Source organism: Molothrus ater, chromosome 15 (assembly GCF_012460135.2).
Source record: "Molothrus ater isolate BHLD 08-10-18 breed brown headed cowbird chromosome 15, BPBGC_Mater_1.1, whole genome shotgun sequence".
In the NCBI taxonomy this organism is placed as follows: domain Eukaryota; kingdom Metazoa; phylum Chordata; class Aves; order Passeriformes; family Icteridae; genus Molothrus; species Molothrus ater.
This window is the reverse complement of record NC_050492.2, coordinates 3,238,976-3,256,924: the sequence shown is the minus strand read 5'-3', so window position 1 is coordinate 3,256,924 and position 17,949 is coordinate 3,238,976. Positions and strand designations below refer to the sequence as shown.

General features: G+C 56.0%; 1 protein-coding gene across 1 annotated transcript in view; it reads left to right on the top strand.

The window, feature by feature from the left end:
- The first annotated feature begins 12,027 nt into the window (after nucleotides 1-12,027).
- PSD2 (pleckstrin and Sec7 domain containing 2) overlaps nucleotides 12,028-17,949 on the top strand; it is a 78,835-nt gene continuing 72,913 nt past the window's right edge. Inside the window, exon 1 of the mRNA XM_054516431.1 lies at nucleotides 12,028-12,139. The gene's annotated coding sequence lies outside the window, so the exon portion shown is untranslated. The remainder of the gene's footprint in view (nucleotides 12,140-17,949) is intronic.

Here is a 17,949-nt window from a genome sequence, read left to right as displayed (position 1 = left end):
CCAAAACCTGTAGAGGCAGAGCTGGAGTGAGCAATGACCCATCCAGGCATTGCAGGAGCAGCAGGAGCTCAGCACATGCCCCAGCTGCCCTTGCTGTGGTCAGTAGCATATATAGCAGTAGCAATAATACACATATATATATATATATAAGTAGCATATTTAGTTAGTAGCAATAATACTAACCCATCCCACCACCCTGGCTGAGCCTCTCCTCCCTGTGGGATGTGCCCAGGAGTGGGATCACATGGAATGCCCAGCAAGCAGAGAGGTGACCCTGCAGGTCCACAGCACCCACCGTGCCCCTGTCACCTCCAGACTGGTTTGTCCACTACACTGGGGCCCCAGTGGAGATCCTGGGGGGAAAAGGAGAGAGCCTCTGTCCCCATGGCCCAAGGATGCAAGAAACCAAACAAAATGCAAGAGGTCAGCAAACACAAGGCAGCAATTAGCACAGGCAGTGGGGAGGAGAGGGGGAGACAATGCAATTTATGGAGCTCAGGGGAGGGAATTCTCTATGGGCACCGATCATGCACTATAAATACCTTCAAGGTAATGACAGCAACGGAGTGAATTATTCACCATCTCTGATGATGGGAGGGCAAGAGGCAGTGACCTGGATCTGAGGAAGGGAAGTCTGGGTGGGAGGAAGCCTGGGCAGCAGGAACAGCCTGGTGTGGGATGTGCTCCCAGGGGCAGCCCTGCTTTCTGTGCAGAGTCCATCTCTAACAGGTCCTTGGCTGAGTCCACGTCAGTCCCGGTGCTGGAGGGGCCAAGGCCAGGTCATGGAGGAGTTCCCAGCCTTCCTGCCCCTCCTGGCACAGAGGCAGTCAGTCAAGTTTCCTGCATCTGCTGCCTCTGGCCTGGGGCTGTGGCTGGGCAGGAAAACACCTCCCTTTGCCTGGGAGAGCCATCCACGTCCAACTGGCCCCACACAGGTCAGTTTGGCATCTGTGACACCCATCAAGCTGGGCAAATCAGCAGGAAGGAGAGAGAGAATCTAAGGCTTTGAGTTGGATAGAAGAACAAGGGAAAATTTCCTCCAGCAAGATCTCAGCATCACAGACTGGCTGAGGGTGGCAGGGAACTCTGAGGTCACCTGGCCAGCCCCTGCTCAGGAAGGACCACCCAGAGCCAGTTACCCAGTTCCACATCCAAACAGCTTTGAAACACCTCTGAGGATGGAGATTCCACAACTCCCTGTGCCACCTGTGCCAGTGCTTGGTCACCCTCGAAGGGAAAAATGTTTCCTGATGCTCAGAGGGATCTTCCTGTGTTTCCATTTGTTCCCATCTCTTCTTGTCTGTCACTGGGCACCAGTGAGAAGAGCCTGGCCCCATCTTCTCTGCACCTTCCCTTTAGGTTTCTATACACATGGATGAGGTCTCCCTGGAGCCTAAAAGATGGAGATTTCCTGTGCCCAGCCAAGAAGCCTCCTGCCTGCTGCTGGGGTTGTTTCCCTGTATGTGTGTGTGTGTGCTAAAAAGAATTAACCATGTTGAGGGTATGGAGAGGCCCAGTAAGGTGCTGTGCTTCCACTGATTCTCTTGGAAAGGTTCAGTCCTGCTCCTGCTCCCTGGTGCTTCACAGCAAGCCCAGTGGAGAGCTGTAACAGCATTCCCAATGCCTGCTCTTTGTTCTCTCTGCTGCTGGATCACAGCTGATGGCACAAGGAAAACAGCAGAGGAGAGGTGGGTGTAGCTCCCCTCTGTCCTGGTGACCTGTGGAGGCAGCAGTGCCTCCTGCATGCTCTGGCAGCCTGGAAATGTGAAATGCTCACTTATGGAGGACACTTGTGGGGCATCTGCTAGGAGACCCAGACTGATTTCTGGAGCTTTTTCCATCTCTCTGCAGATGGGTCTGTCCTTATCTGAGTCTCCCCTGGGGAGCTCTTCAAGTGCTTTATCATAGCAGCAGGCCTGGAAAATAGCCAAGGGTTCCTCAGAGGTGTTTTGGAGCTCAGGCTGGCACTGGGGTACCCATCATCAGCCACCCACCAGCCTTCCTCCTGCAGGGGCAGAGGCTGGAAGGCAGAAACCAGGGAGAAGGGTGGGTCAGCTTGGGTGGCTCCTGCAGCCTCTCCAGGAGAAAGCAAGCACTGCTCTGATCTCCTGCTCAACACACAGAGTCATGTCACCAGCCAGGACCCTGGATGTGCTGTCTGAGCTGTGTCAGTCTCATGCATTTCTCATCCATTACAGCCATGTGGAGAAGGTGGCATGGGCTGAAATGGCTCCTGGAGCAGAGAGTCTAAAGGACATTTGCTGGCTCTAAAACCCACAGAAACCACAGGAGATCCTGCTCCCTCTTAGCAGGACAGGTGGCAGAGGCAGGGTGGTCAGGCCCAGCGTTGGGGGAGAATAGAGAAAGGAAAATCCACATTGGAAGAACATCACAGCTTTGGCAGCCCTGTGCCAGCTGCCAGGTTTGTGTCTCCCAGAGAGAGGATTGTTAAATTCAGCTCCTGGACACTGCAGTGGCACAGAGCTGTGTGACAAGAGCAGGAAAACAATGATCCCTCAGACCCCGTTTGGTTCTGCCTGGCACTGGCAGAGACACAGTATCTGTCCCAGGCACTGATTCTGTATGCAGAGGACAAGGACATGGGTCTGCTCCAGCGTGGGACACGCAGCTTTACGAGCCAGAGAAAAAGAAAGAGGAAGAGCAAAGGAAACTGCCTCCTAAATGTGAAATAAGTGAAGCCTGGCTCCAGACCCTCAAGACAAAGCCATAAATCTGCCCAGCCCTGCTGCGAAAGCATGAGACACCCTGCAACAGCCACATGGCGTCACAGTGTCCTTGATCTCTGTTTGCTCTTCCATCCCTCCCTTTCATCCCGCCAGCCCCGGGGCACGTTCCGGGTGACTCCGGCTCCGCTGCCAGGCTCTGTCCGTGCCGCTGCTGCTTTGTGGCAGTGCCGGGCTGCAGGACAGGGCTGGCGGCAGGACAGGGCTGGCCCCGCAGGAGCGAAGGACAGGGCTGGCCCTGCAGGACCGAAGGACAGGGCAGGCTCTGCAGGAGCTGCAGGACAGGGCTGGCCCCTGCAGGACCGAAGGACAGGGCTGGCTCTGCAGGAGCAGGAGCAGCAGGACAGGGCTGGCCCCGCAGGAGCAGCTGACAGGGCTGGCCCTGCGGGACCGAAGGACAGGGCTGGCCCCGCAGGACCGAAGGACAGGGCTGGCCCTGCAGGAGCAGCAGGACAGGGCTGGCTCTGCAGGACCGAAGGACAGGGCTGGCCCTGCAGGAGCAGCAGGACAGGGCTGGCCCTACAGGAACGGCAGGACAGGGCTGGCCCTGCAGGAACAGCAGGACAGGGCTGGCGGCAGGACAGGGCTGGCCCCTCAGGAGCAGCAGGACAGGGCCGGCCCCGCAGGAGCTGCAGGACCGGCCGAGCCGGGGTGCAGCCCCGAGGATGCTGCCCCGGGCGGTGCCACGGGGCGGGCAGTGGGTGACACATGACTGTGGTGGCCGTGCCCCCAGGGCGGCTGTGGGTCACAGGACCCATCGGGACAGCTCCTGAGCCTCCTCTGCTTGCCGGCTGGAATGTTCCTGGTGAGCTGGGATGAAAGGAGGGATTCTGGCAGCCCCAGGAAGGGGGAGCCGAGTGACGCCTCTTCCCGAGGCACGGCTGACACTGAGACATCCCGAGAGCCACGGGCTGGCCCGGCTCCCCGGCTGCTTTAAAGGCAACTCTGTTTGGAAGCCTCAGACCCCCTCTCCCACGTGAACGAGCAAGAAGAAGCTCTCAAAGGCCACCCAAACCACATCCAGGCGAGACCATTTCCCGCCCGTCCCTATTTGACCATGTCCTGGCCATCGTCTGGAAGTGAGGGGACAAAGCACAGAGGGCACAAAGCCATCGCCTGGCTCTCCCCCAGCCTGGCTCCGAGAGCACAGGCAGAATCAGCACAGAAGCCACAAGTCTGTGCCACATTTGTCTCCTTTCTGTCCCTGGGCTTGCTGCACAAGGAGCAGGGGGAAGAGAAATGTGTTCAGGCTGCAGCTAATGCCAGAGCCTAAGAAAAGGATCAATTCACCCCCAGACAATTTGCATTCCAAGGGAGCAGCTCCCCTCTTGGTTTACTCCTCCCCACGACTGAGCACATGCACAGCCCCTCTTTCCCACATCCCATCACCATCCCAGAGCAGACAAAATCCTGAGCCTGCCCACTGCTCCCACGCAGCTGATTGAAATCCCTGGCACTGCCACCCGGTGCCCGCTCACCCCTGGCATCAGAGAGCCAGGATGGTGAGGATGGTGCCAGGGAGGGGCACCCAGCACATCGGCAGTGCTGCCTGTGCACAGCTCAGCTCTCCGTGTCTCCAAAGGCTTCTCTCCCAAGCGCGCCTCACTAATTAGTAAACGGAGCCTAAACCTTTTGGTCTCCATCGATCTTATCTTTAAACCCTGCAGACAACAATTCCTCAATCGATACCTCATTTAATTGCTGCCACCAGGCTGACAGCTGGGCTCCTGGCTGAGCAAGCCTGGCTGTCACATGGCAGGTTGCCAGTGCCACCTTCTAATCCCAAACTGATTTATCCTCTTCCAGCTCCCCTGCTCTCCCTACTCCCCCACTTCTGACCCTATTCCTGCCCCTCCCTTCCTGTGCAGGGGTAGGAAAAGCCCAGCTGCCTGCATCTCCCCCAGGAGCACATCCCACCCCCGTGGTGATTCCCCCCAGGCATGGCTGTGACCAAACTCGTGTTGATGAACCTTTGGGCAGGAACAAGCAGCCCCCACACCTTGCTGAGACCCAGTTCAGCCCATTCCCAGGTGGGCACCACCACAGGGGGACACCTGGATGTCACTGTGGTGTCTCCCAGCCAGCCCACACGGGGGGACAGGCAGACAGGCAGCTCTGCCCTGCCCATCCCCATCCCAGACCTCTGTGCACCCTCAGCCAGGACCCAGCGTGTGCTGGCCATGATCTGGTGCCTGGCTGCTGCCCCAGGAGCTGGATGTTTATGGATGTTCTTGGTCTCCTGAAGAGCAGCAGATAACAGAGGCAGCTGTGCTGTTTTGGGAGGAGCTGCCTTTGGAGTCAGGCACTGACTTCCCAGCTCTGCCCTCTCTGCTCGGGGCTGGGGGAGCCATGGCAGGGTGTCCTGGACTGCCAAGCAAATTGTATCCTATTTGCCATCTGTGTGGCAGTTGTCTGCTGTTCTGTGGGCAGTTCTCCTTATCTCTTCCACACCCATTCCTCCCTCTGTGGACACATCTGCTGATAACAGCCATTGAATGTCCCTGCATGGCTGATAAGAACTACAGCATCCCATTGGGAGATGTGAGCACAGAGGGAGGAGCCAAGCATTCCTACCTGGATATAATCTGGAGCGTCTGGAACACCAGCACAGCTTCTGCACTGGATTTCCCAGAGGAACAGCAGCTGCCTCTTGCCCTGGATCTGCAGAGGAAGAGACTGCACCTTTCTCCAGGATCCCTGCTCCAGCAGAGCCACCCCTGGCACTGCAGGAGGGCTGAGCCACAATTCCAATGGTTCTGCTGCCAGCACCCTGACCCACAGGGTGTCAGGCTGGGTTCTGACTCTGTCACTGTTGTTTTAGTTTACTGCATTGTTTATTTTATATTTTTATTTTCTTCCCTATTAAAGAACTGTTATTCCTGCTCCCATATTTTCGCCTGAGAGCCTCCCTTAATTTTAAATTTATAAAAATACAGAGGGACAGGGTTTGCATTTTCCATTTCAGGGGAGGCTCCTGCCTTCCTTAGCAGACTCCTGGCTTTCCAAACCAAGACCCAAGGGGATCAGGCTCCTGTGATGGGGCAATGGTTATGGGTGCTCTGTGTTTGCTCTGGCTCAGTTTTTAATCTTGCTTCCATCGTGAGTTTGGTTTTTTTTTCCTGCAGTTTAATGATAATCATAGGTGTGACACACGTTTCTGTCAGTGGCAGAATTGGGAAGTGATTGCTGTAACCTGATCTTAGATCAGTTCTGTGTTTGTCATCTGTAGCTCTTGATGGCCTCTCTTGGTGGGAATGCTGATTGCTCCGTCCTTGTAGCCTCAGGAAACACCAGTGTGTTATTTTGGAAGGAAATAGCACTTGAACATAATAAATGAACACATCACCAGCAATACCACCCAAATGGAGCCTCAGGATTGGGATTGTGCCCCACAGCACAAACCTGTGGGTGTCTTCTTCCACCAGTGACACTTGGAGTGTCACCTGTCCTTGCAGCTTTGAGTTGCTCCACTCCATGGTAACCCAGAATTCTCCAAGAGGAGGTTCAGATATGTAAAATAAATCACCACCTCTACTATTGGCCTTAGCTGGAATCCTGATTTGGAGCCAAGGAGAGGGACAAGGCCTTCACTGTGCAGGTGCTGAGGGAACCCTGGGCCTGGGTCTCACCAGAGTCCAGCAGGAACGTGGAAATCTTCTCCAAGGAACCATTCAAGGTCTTCACAGAGCAGCAATGAGGAACTAATGCATGAGGAAAGGCAGGGGAACATGCCAGCAGCCTCCTGGGGGCAAACACAGCTCTGGGGAGCATGGATGCTCTGTGGGAACACTGGGCTAGCTCAGAACACCCTCGGCTGCTGCAAGGCACTGGCGTCTCCTCCAGCCATGGCAGGATGAACCACATCTCACACACCTCCTCTTCCAGTTTGCTCTTCTCCTGCAACAGCCACACCAAGGCAGGATGTGACCCTGGGCAGAAACCAAAATCTGCTCTTGGTGCAGGCTGCTGAGAATGGAGGACAGAGCAGGGGTGAGGCTGGAGGTAAAGGCACCTGAATCTCAGATTTCCTGGCCAGAAACCAATTGCAGAGCCTTTCACCCTGGAGAGAACCTAGCCCATACCTCCATGGTGTTACCACAGGGCTCACACAGCATCTGTGCAAGCAAGGCTGGGCCATGCTAGGGTGCCACCTCAGCAGGCAGTCTGTCCTGCTCTCATCTCCCAGGCCACAGCTTCCCAGCGAGCCAGGGAGGGAGGGGAATGCTCAGCAGCTCCAGGAGCGAAGGCCAGGGAAGCTTGCATGGAATTCATGTACTGTCAGCAATGAGAAGTGTCCACCAACAGCTTGGGGCTCTCCTGTGCAGGACCAAGAGCTGGATTCAACAATCCTTGTGCAGGGCCAGCAGCTGAGCTTGGTGAACCTTGTGGGTCCCTTCCAGCTCAGCATGTTCCACAGTTCTGTGCCCCTGTCACCTCTGCTGCTCGTCCATAGCCTGTTTCATTCGGGGCTGCTCTCTGCTGCCCTGTGAGCCAGGCTGGAGCAAAGGGGCCCAGCTAGGCAGTGCTGGTGGGAGAGGAGAGCCCCGTGGGCAGGGCAGGGGTGGCTCCCTGTGCCAGCCATGGCGCTGGAGTGCAGGAATGCTGATCCTGCAGTGCTCCTTGGCCGTGGTGCCAGGGGGTGCATGGTGACACATGGCACTGGGAGCTCTGCAGTTGGCCCCGAGCGTGCCCCAGATGGTTTGATGCCAGGGTGTTTGCACACAGCTCTGCCATTTAATGGGGAGAGAAGGCAGAGCTGATCCCAGCTGAAGCCACACACCAAAATGCTGACAGACTGTTTGTCGAGACACAAACATTGGCAAATGGCCCCGCTTGCCATGTACTGAGAGGGAGGCAGCCCGAGAGCAGGGATGTCTCTGGCAGGGACTGGGAGCCCTCAAAGTGCAGCTCAGAGTGTGCTTCTGGGAAAATGGAAGCCACTTTTGGGGAGATTTGAAGCACCCTTCTCCAAATGGGCAGAACTGGGATGTCAGCCTCTATAGGTGAGGCTGGGGGTGATGGGGACAGCGAGGGATGATTGTTGTGCAGCACAGTTTGGGGGAGGCAGCATCTCTTTGGTCCTCTGGCTGGTGTTCAGGGGTGTTTACCCAGAGAAAGCCACGCCATCAGCACTTGGGATGTGTTGGTGCTGGGTGCTGGGTGGGGCTGCCTGTGATCCCTGCATTTTGGTAGGGCTGTGCCTCCCCCACCAACACCTGCCATTAGCTCTTCCTCTCTGGATCCCATCCTCCAAGGAAGGAGGGGGTGGGAGCTGTGGGGAAGGGGGCACTGAGAACATGAGCCAGGGCTGGGCAGCCTGGAGCAGACCAGGAGCCAGCGCTGTGCCCAGGGGGTGGCACAGGTCTGCTCACCTCAGGGACAGGCTGGCACCTGCCCACACCAGTGCCAGGAATTTGCTGAGAAGGAAAGAGCTGCCTTCAAACAGCACCTCCCAGGCTCTAGCACAGCCCCTGGGGAGCCTGGGCTTGGATCCTGGGAAAGCCAGGCCCCCTCACCTGAGTGTCAGCCCAGAAAGTGCCACTCTCAGGCCACTGGGTGGCAAGGGGTGGTTGAAGGCAATGAGCTGGAAGGCTTCACAGCTTCCCACTGAAGCAGGGAAAACAGGAGCTGCTCCTGTGCTGATCCAGCCGTTCCACTTTGCCAGCAGGAGCCTTCTGTCTCTCAGATGATCCCCCTGATTGGAAGCAACTTTGGAACCTGAGTGCTAACCCAGCTGGGTCTCAGTTCAAGGTGATCAACTTCTCTGGACAAAGCCCCTGTGTTTCCAGCAGCTCTGCCCTGCCAAATGCTGAGCACTGCCCAGGGCAGCAGGGAGAGGGGCTCCCAGAGAAAGGAGAACATGGCCCATGTGGGTGGGGGCACGGGAGGGTAATGAGGGGGGAAGGAGCTGCCAGCTAGGAAGAATTACAAACAAAACAAGGTTTTGTCATCTACCAGGACACCAGAATGATGTTAAAAGAGTCCATAGTTTTAAATTACCAATAATACCAAAAAACCACAAAATCTGGGGTGAAGATTCAATAAACTATGGAAGGACTCCTGTGTTTTGGTGACAGATAGGGGTCCATCCCTCCACCAGCCACCACTGCAGTCCTGCCCAGCTCCAGGCTGAAACCTCCCCAGACTGTGGTGCCTATTAAAAATAGGTTAGAAACTGTTGTAAAATAGCTGATAATTGTTAAGCATGTACTGTTAGTTTGGTTATGGTAAAAGGGGATAAAAGGGGAGTTATATGAAATTACACCTCAGTAAAGTGCACCACACCCCAAGTGAAATGTGCCAGCCTGGACAGAACTGTAATGGCCAATCGAGTGCCTTAAACCTTCATGCAAATGAAGGATCCCAACAGAAACCAATCCAAAGGGACAGAAAACAGGATAAAAAGGGGCCAATCGAGTGTGGCCAATCGAGTGCCTTAAACCTTCATGCAAATGAAGGATCCCAACAGAAACCAATCCAAAGGGACAGAAAACAGGATAAAAAGGGGCTTCTGACCCAGTGAATCCGTGCTGCTCCACCTGGACCATCGGGGCCATCGCTGCTGAGCAGCCCCAGCTGCAGCATCCTTGAGGGAACGCTCCTGCCCAGCCTGGGCCCCACGCTTTAGGCCTTTCCTTTTTATTATAATAAATGCTGAAATCACTTTTAGTACTGGGAGTCTGGTCCTGTTTTTAACACAACCCACTGTCCCCCAACCAGTAACATCACCAAGGACTGCTTGGGGAGCCCAGTGGGATGTAAAGGCCTGGCAGAGCCTGCTGAGCTGCCTGCTTGGAGCAGCCATCCCCATATCTGCTTTGTCAGTGCAGCCCAGGACTTTAATCTTGATGTTTGCACCTGCATGGGGTGCTCAGGCAGGCAATGCCAAAGGAAGCAGAGCAGCACGGTCAGTCTGTCCTGTTTCCTTCTGCTCTCTCCTGGGGCCTCCTTCATGCTGCCAGCATCACAATATTTGATGTTTTAAAAATCCTAAATAGCATGATAGGAAGGGTGGTCACCTGAAAAGCAAAGAAAGGTGTGAGTTACTGTGAAAAACACTGAAAGGACTTGCACAGAGGTGGAGAAATGCCTGCTGTGGTACTGAGGGGCAGCTACTCTGCAAAATCACAGCATGTGTCAGCCAGGGACACCCCATTCCCTATCCAGGCTCTGGCACAGTTTTCCACTTAACTTGTACCAGGGAAATATCCTGAAATTTGTCTCCCATATCAACTCTGACTGTTTTTCTCCCTGGCTTTCATGAGTTCCTTGCCCTATCAAAAGAGAGGAGACAAAAGGGGCTGAGTGAGTATTTCTCAGCCCAACCCAATGCCCCAGGCAGGGCAGCGGGCACTGCCCAGCTCCCAGTGCACCACCCTCGCCCTCAGTGCCCCCTGCCCTCCCTCTGCCAGGTGCCCCCTCAGCCTCCCCTCCTGCACATCTCAGCTGCTGCCCAAGAGCCTCCACGGCCCCGGGAAGGGGCTGCTAACAGAAATACCTCACTTCAGAGGGATCTCCCTGACCTGGAACCCTCTGGATTACCTTCCCTCTCCAGATTCCCACCATCCTGCTGATGCTCAGCTCTCCCTCCTCCTGGCCCTGACCCTTCTGTCCCCACTGCAGAGGTTTCCCTGGGAGGCGTGGGGCTTTCTCTCTCACTGCAGCCTTTTGTGTGCTCTCCCCACCACCCTCCCCTCATCCAGAGGTTCTCCTGCCGATGTGCAGAGCGGGGCTCAGCGCTGGCACCGCGGCATCCCGTGGGATCCCGTCTCCTAGCAACGCCGGGAGGATGCTGAGAGCACGTCTGGTCCATGGCCCGTGGAGGCTCCGTGCACAGGGCAGAGGGCAGCTGCTGCCGGCAGGGAATGCAGCTCCCTGCACACACCCCCTCCTTCTCCTCCGACCCTGGGAAGTGCCTGAGGCGCAGGAGCTTGAGCACTGTCCTAGGTCACCTCACCCTGCGACCCCAGCCCTGCTCCCCAGCCCATCACAGAGCTCCCCAGAGCCCCTCCCCGCAGCAGCGACCGGCAAAACTCCCACCCACCACCCCTCCTGTCTTCTGCCAGCGCTCAGACTTCCACAAGGTGCTCAGACTGCTCCATCCTGTCTTCTTCCGCCTCTCCTCCGCCACCAACAGGACCCTCAAGGTGCTCAGACTGCCCCAAAAGCGCCACGGGGGTTTAGCTTGTGTGAGTTACGGTGAAAAAACATTAAAAGGACTCACACAGAGGTGGAGAAATGCCTACTGTGGCACTGAGGGGCAGCTACTCTGCAAAATCACAACATGTGTCAGACAGGGACACCCCATTTCCCCTATCCAGGCTCTGGCACAGTTTTCCACTTAACTTGCACTGAGGAAATATCCTGAAATTTGTCTCCTATATAAATTCTGACTGTTTTTCTCCCTGGCTTTCAGACCCCTCATGAGTTCCTTGCCCTATCAAAAGAGAGGAGACAAAAAGGGCTGAGTGAGTATTTCTCAGCCCATAGAAGTGGGGTTCCCCTCGGGGAGGGGGAGCACCCCTGTTCCCAGCCCACAGAATTGGGGTTCTCCCCCTGTTCTCACCCCACAGAATCGGGGTTCTCTCTCCTGTTCTCACCCCACACAAGCGGGGTTCTCTCTCCTGTTCTCACCCCACACAAGCGGGGTTCTCCCCCTGTTCTCACCCACAGAATCGGGGTTCTCTCCCTGTTCTCACCCACAGAATCGGGGTTCTCTCCCTGTTCTCACCCCACACAAGCGGGATTCTCCCCCTGTTCTCACCCCACAGAATCGGGGTTCTCCCCCTGTTCTCATCCCACACAAGCGGGGTTCTCTCTCCTGTTCTCATCCCACACAAGCGGGGTTCTCTCCCCCTGTTCTCACCCCACAGAATCGGGATTCTCCCCCTGTTCTCACCCCACAGAATCAGGGTTCTCTCCCTGTTCTCACCCCACAGAATCGGGGTTCTCTCCCTGTTCTCACCCCACACAAGCGGGGTTCTCCCGCTGTTCTCACCCCACACAAGCGGGGTTCTCTCTCTGTTCTCACCCCACACGAGCGGGGTTCTCTCTCCTGTTCTCACCCCACACAAGCGGGGTTCTCTCTCCTGTTCTCACCCCACACAAGCGGGGTTCTCTCTCTGTTCTCACCCCACACGAGCGGGGTTCTCTCTCCTCCGGGAGGGCCCTGTCCGTGCGCGGCGCGGCCGCCAGGGGGCAGCAGGGGCCGGCCGTGCCCTCTGTCGCCCCCCCGCGGGCGCGGCGGGCGCTGCAGCGCGGCGGGCCCGGTGCCGGCGCCGCTCCCGGTCCCGGTTCGGTGCCGGTTCGGTGCCGGTTCGGTGCCGCTCCCCCCATGGCCGCGTCCCGGGGGCCTCGTCCCCGCACCCGCCCGGGGAGCCGGGCACGGCGAGCAGGTACGGGGTGAGGGAGGGAGAGAGGGAGTGAGCGTGTGCCTCCCGGCTGGAGCAGCATCTCCGCCTCGGCGGGAGCGGCGGGGTCGGGAGGGCGGTTCAGCTCCCGGTTTCCGTGCCGGGGGGATGGATGGATGGATAGATGGAGGTGCTGCCGGGGTTATGGCACACTAGTGGCGGAGAGCTAGCCGGGCTGTGTTGTCCCTCATGCCGGAGGGATGGGGATGCCCGTGGGGTTGTGTTATCCCCGTGCTGGAGCGACTGAGGCGCCTCCAAGCTGCGTTATCCTCATGCCGGCGGCATAGAGGTGCCCCTGGATTGTGTTATCTCTGGAGGGATGGGGGTGCCCTGGGCTGTGTTATCCCCGTGCTCGAGGCATGGGGATGTCCCCGGGATGTGTTATCCCCGTGTTGGAGGGATAGGGGTGTCCCTGGGCTGTGTTATCCCTGGGTTGGAGGGATCGGGGTGTCCCCGGGCTGTGTTATCCCTGTGTTGGAGAGATCGGGGTGCCCCGGGCTGTGTTATCCCCGTGCTCGAGGCATGGGGATGTCCCCGGGATGTGTTATCCCGCTGCCGGAGGGATCGAGGTGTCCCTGGGCTGTGTTATCCCTGGGTTGGAGGGATCGGGGTGTCCCTAGGATGTGTTATCCCTGGGTTGGAGAGATCGGGGTGTCCCCGGGCTGTGTTATCCCTGGGTTGGAGAGATCGGGGTGTCCCTAGGATGTGTTATCCCTGTGTTGGAGGGATCGGGGTGTCCCCTGGCTGTGTTATCCCCGTGTTCCAGGAATGGGGGTGTCCCCGGGCTGTGTCCCCCCCGTGCCACAGGGTTATGGGTGCCCCCCCGTGCTATCCCTGTGTTATTCTCTGTCCAGGGGCCATGGAGGTGCCCCCGGGGATGGAGAGAAGGGGCTGCTCCCGGGGCTGTGCTGTCCTCGGAGGGATGGGGGTGTCCCCGGGCTGTGCCAGAGAGAGGAGGGTGCTCCTGGGGCTGTGTTGTCCCACGTGCCGAAACAATGGCGTGCCCCCAGGCTGTGTTATCCTTACACCCTGTACCAAAGGGAAGGAGGTGTCCCGGAGCTGTGTTACCCCCGGGCAGGAGCGATGGGAGTGCTCAGCCCATGCAGGAGGAATGGGGGTGTTCCTGGGGCTCTCTGTTACCCCCCTGCAGGAAGGATGTGGGTGCTCAGCCCGGGCAAAAGGGATGGGGGTGCTCTTGGGGCTGTGTTACCCTCATGCTGGAGGGATGGGGGTGCTCCTGCATTCCAAGTCCTCCCTGCAGAGCCAGGTGGAAAGTGCTGTCCAGGGACCCATCCCTAAATTGACATTTTTAGTGCAAGTCACTTACAAAGAGTATTTCTTTCTCTGGAAAAGTAGAAATGCAAATGGAAGTTTTCAGTTGATGTGAACTGCATTGGTTCCAGTTAACCATAAAAAAATTTTAAAAAGGAAATGGTGAGTTTTTAGAGTGCACCATGCAGGAGAGATGGGGTGCTCCTGGGAATGTGTTACTCCCGTGCAGGAGGGGTGGGGGTGCTCCTGCATCCCAAGTCCTTCCTGCAGAGTCAAGTGGAAAATGCTGTCCAGGGACCCATCCTTACACTGACATTTTCAGTGCAAGTAACTTGCAAAGAGTATTTCATTCTGGAAAAGTAGAAATGCAAATGAAATATTTCAGCTGATGTGAAATACACTGGTTCCAGTTAATCATAAAAAAAAAAATAAAAAAAAGGAAATGGTGAGATTTTAGAGTACCCTGTGTACTGTGTGTTACCCTCATGCTGGAGTGATGGGGTGCTCCTGGGGCTGTGTTATCCCCATGCTGGAGGAATGGGGGTGCTCCTGCATCCCAAATCCTCCCTGCAGAGCCAGGTGGAAAATGCTGTCCAGGGACCAATCACTGAATTGACATTTTCAGTGCAAGTCACTTGCAAAGAGTATTTCTTTCTGGAAAAGTAGAAATGCAAATGAAATATTTCAGCTGATGTGAACTACATTGGCTCCAGTTAACCATAAAAATAAGTTTAAAAAATAAATTAAGAAAAAAAAAAGGAAATGGTGAGTTTTTAGAGTACCCTGTGTACTGTGTGTTACCCCCGTGCAGGAGGGGTGGGGGTGCTCCTGCATCCCAAGTCCTTCCTAAAGTGCTGTCCAGGGACCCATCCCTAAATTGACATTTTTAGTGCAAGTCACTTACAAAGAGTATTTCTTTCTGGAAAAGTAGAAATGCAAATGAAATATTTCAGTTGATGCAAATTACATTGGTTTCAGTTAACCGTAAAAAATAAATTAAAAAAAGAAAAAAAGGAAATGGTGAGTTTTTAGAGTACCCTGTGTACTGTGAGTTACCCCCGTGCAGGAGGGATGGGGGTGCCCCTGGGGCTGTGTTACCCCAGTACAGGAGGGATGGGGGTGCTCCTGGGCTCTGTTACCCCAGTACAGGAGGGATGGGGGTGCCCCTGGGCTCTGTTACCCCAGTACAGGAGGGATGGGGGTGCTCCTGGGGCTGGGTTACCCCAGTACAGGAGGGATGGGGGTGCTCCTGGGGCTGGGTTACCCCAGTACAGGAGGGATGGGGGATGCTCCTCGGGCAGTGCCATGCCCTGGACCAGCAGCAGGGTGCAGGACAGGCTGCTCAAGGCACTCCATGCCCCCTCTCTTTGAGCCCAGCAGTGCCTGAGGCTCACCCCAGGGAACAGCATCCTCTCACAGGTGCTGCTGGGAGAAGTGACAGGAGCTGAGCTGAAGGAGGCTGCTCTTCCCTGAGAGCCTCCAGGATGGAGCACTGCAGGATTAAGTTTGTGCTCAAGTGGTCTCACGCTATCTCAAAGCTGCAATTCCTCTCAGGCTGCTCAGGGAAGGGGTTTTGGAGGATTTGAGGCCTGACAGAGAGTTTGCTGCAAGGATATTTCTGCACTCAGGTTCCTGGCCAGCTGCTTCCTTGTCCAGTGTGTCTCCAGCTTTCTGTGTGAGGGAGCAGGCTCAGCTTTCAGAGACACCCTTCAACCAGGGGTGTGTAAAACATGAGCCAGGGGAGGGAGCAGCATCCCTGTTGTGGGATTCCCTTGTTCAGATGTGTGTTTGCTGTAGTGCCCTGGGGTAGAGGGAAGGCTGAGAAGCAGAAACAGAAAGCTGTGATGTGGACAGCCCCACTGAAGCTGCCTTGCAGGCCATCTTGGTCTGAGGAACAGCAATTAGGGAAGGTGTCAGGCCTTTCTGGGCAGTAAAATCAGCAGAGTCTTGGCAGGTTTGCAGGCATGGGCTGCTGTGTCTGTGGGATGGGAAGCTCTTGCTGTGAGGAGCAGCCTTCTGGTGCCATGGGGTGTCCTCAGCCTCAAGCCCACTGTGGGTATTTTGGATCAGAGTGGAGCTGATCTGCTGCCACCTTTGCAGATTTACCTCGGGGGAGATAGAGGGCAGGCTGGGAATTACAATGTTTGATCAATGAGGTTGCTTTTCTGAAATATCTTTTTTAATGAAGGGGAAAATGTTGGTCACATCAGAATTAAGTTCTTCTCTGTGGCTTTGAGGTGATTCCTCAGTTGAAATGCCTTTGCACGGGAAGAAAGACAATCTGAGTTAAAAATTCATTGTCCCACAGGAAAGGCTTTTGCTTCTTTCTTCCTGGAGCAGCTGGCAGCAGTGTGGCAGGAAAAGGGTTACTGATGAAGTGTGAGGGAGGTTCTGGGATGTTTCCTGGGCTGGCTGAGGTGGTGAGTGGCTGTGAACAGCCAGGCTGTGCCCCTGCAGGGAGCTCAGAGCCAGCTGTGCCTGCACCCTGCTGCTGAAAAACTGAGCTTCACTGCTGGGAGCCCAAAGGCATCAACCCTGACCCCAAAAATGGGACCCAGGCAGCCCTGGCCTGGAGGTTTTGGTCTCTCCCTGTGTTTTGTGTCACCCCTGGGCTTCATCCAGCCCCAGCTCTCCCTGTCCCACAGGGCTCCTCCTGGGGAAGGGCTGTGACACTGCCCCAGCACAGGGCAAGGCAGATCATCCTCCTGCCTCCCTGCTGCCTCAACCTGCTCTGCCTGATCCCTCCTCCTACCGCAAAAGCCTTTTCCTCTCTGAAAGCCACTGTAGCAGCCCTAGCAAAGACCAGAGGAACCTTTCTTCACCTCTCAGCTCTGTTCCAGGCTGGTGTGCAGACCCTCCCAGCTCAGAGTGAGGGGCTGAGCTCCTCAACTCCAAAAGGTCATTGTGGGGGACAGATTTAAAGGGGTCTGACATGGGGATCCCGGCAAAATGATCTCTCTGGCTTGTCTCAGGGTGGGCTCAGCCATCAGGTTAGTCCAGAAACACTCACCTGAGCTGAGGGGGATGCTGGGGTCACTCCTCACCTCAAGGCTGCTTTTGGCAAGTCTGAGTTTACACACCTGGCAGGGAGACCTCCCTCTGGAGAGGAGAGGCTTAAAGCTTTCTGGAAAGGGACCTGGATGGTTTCCTAGTGCCTCCTTTGAGGGCAGGAACAAGGAGCAGGGCTTTGAATGGTGTCCTGAGACCTGATCTCTGAGTTTCCGTTCCAGCACAGGGTCCTAAGCCAAGAAAACTGCCTGTCCTGCCAAGGCTGGGTAGGAAACTGGCCCAGGAGCAGCGATGTGGTGTTAACTCCTCTCTGCAAGGAGCACTGGGGCTCCTTTGATGAGCCCCCATCTGCACTTTGTTATTTCCTTCCAAAACACCCATCCTGCCTGGCCTAGCTGCAGCCTGAGGCTGTGGAGCTTGTGAAGGTGCTAATACAGGCTCAGGGATGAATTTATTCACTCCTTAACCTTGTCCTTTCTGAGCTGGGCTCTGCTGGGGCTGTCAGCCTGGCTGGGGGAAGGTGCTGGGGCCAGGGAGTGCAGCAGAGGAGGGTGGGCTGGAGCCAGGGGAGGGATGGCCTTGGAGCAGGGAGCATTAAACATGTTTGGCATGTCAGTGGTCTGGCACGTGGGGAATCTCCTTCTGTTTTGTCTTTTTGGTGATCATTTCTTGCAGAACCCTGTGTTTAGCCAATGGGATAGAAGGGATCAGCTGCTGGTTTGGGCACACATCCCACAGGCTCCTGGGGGTGGGACACTGCTCTGGGCAGGACAGACAGACAGACTGACTGGCAGCAGCAAGTCTAGAAGTCATCTCAGAGACACTGAGAGCTGCTCTGCTTTGCTTGGGACTGCACATTCCAGCTGTTTGCCTGGGCACACCACACATCTGCACTGGCTGTCTCCATCAGGGGAGATGTGCGTGGCCAAGCTGCCTGCTCTGCATTTGCTGCTCCTGCTGCAGTGACCAGATGTCCTGCTCTTTGGGGATGTTGTCCTACTTTCAAGTAGGTTATTCTATTTTTGCCTGGCCCTGTCCTTTTTGTGACTTTGCCTTCCTACGTGTCCCGTGCCAGGCTTTCCCCTGGCAGTGGCAGAAGCTGTGCAGGTCGTGGTCCCAAGCAGCACAAGCCATTTCTCTCTGCTGTGTTTCCTTGCACAGCCTCCAGCCTTGCACACAGGGCATGAGCTCAGGCACCCAGGCTCCCTGAAGATCATCAGGTGCTCAGGGGGAAGGGTCTGGGTGCCTGGCAGTCATGGGAAGGTGTTTGTTCTTGTTTTTACATCATATCTTCAAGCACTCCCAGGATCTGGAAGGGAGGTTTGGGCAGAGAAGGAGAGGACTGAGCTCTCTCTCAGGGAAATGGCAATGGAGCCTTGTCCTGCAGCTGCAAAGAGGCAGGTTTAAGTCTGGGAACTGCCAACTCCCAAGCCTTTCTTGGAAAACACCTTGGGCTGCCAGTCCCTGCTAGCCCTGATCTCTGTCTCTGCCTCCTCCCAACCTCTTCTTCACTC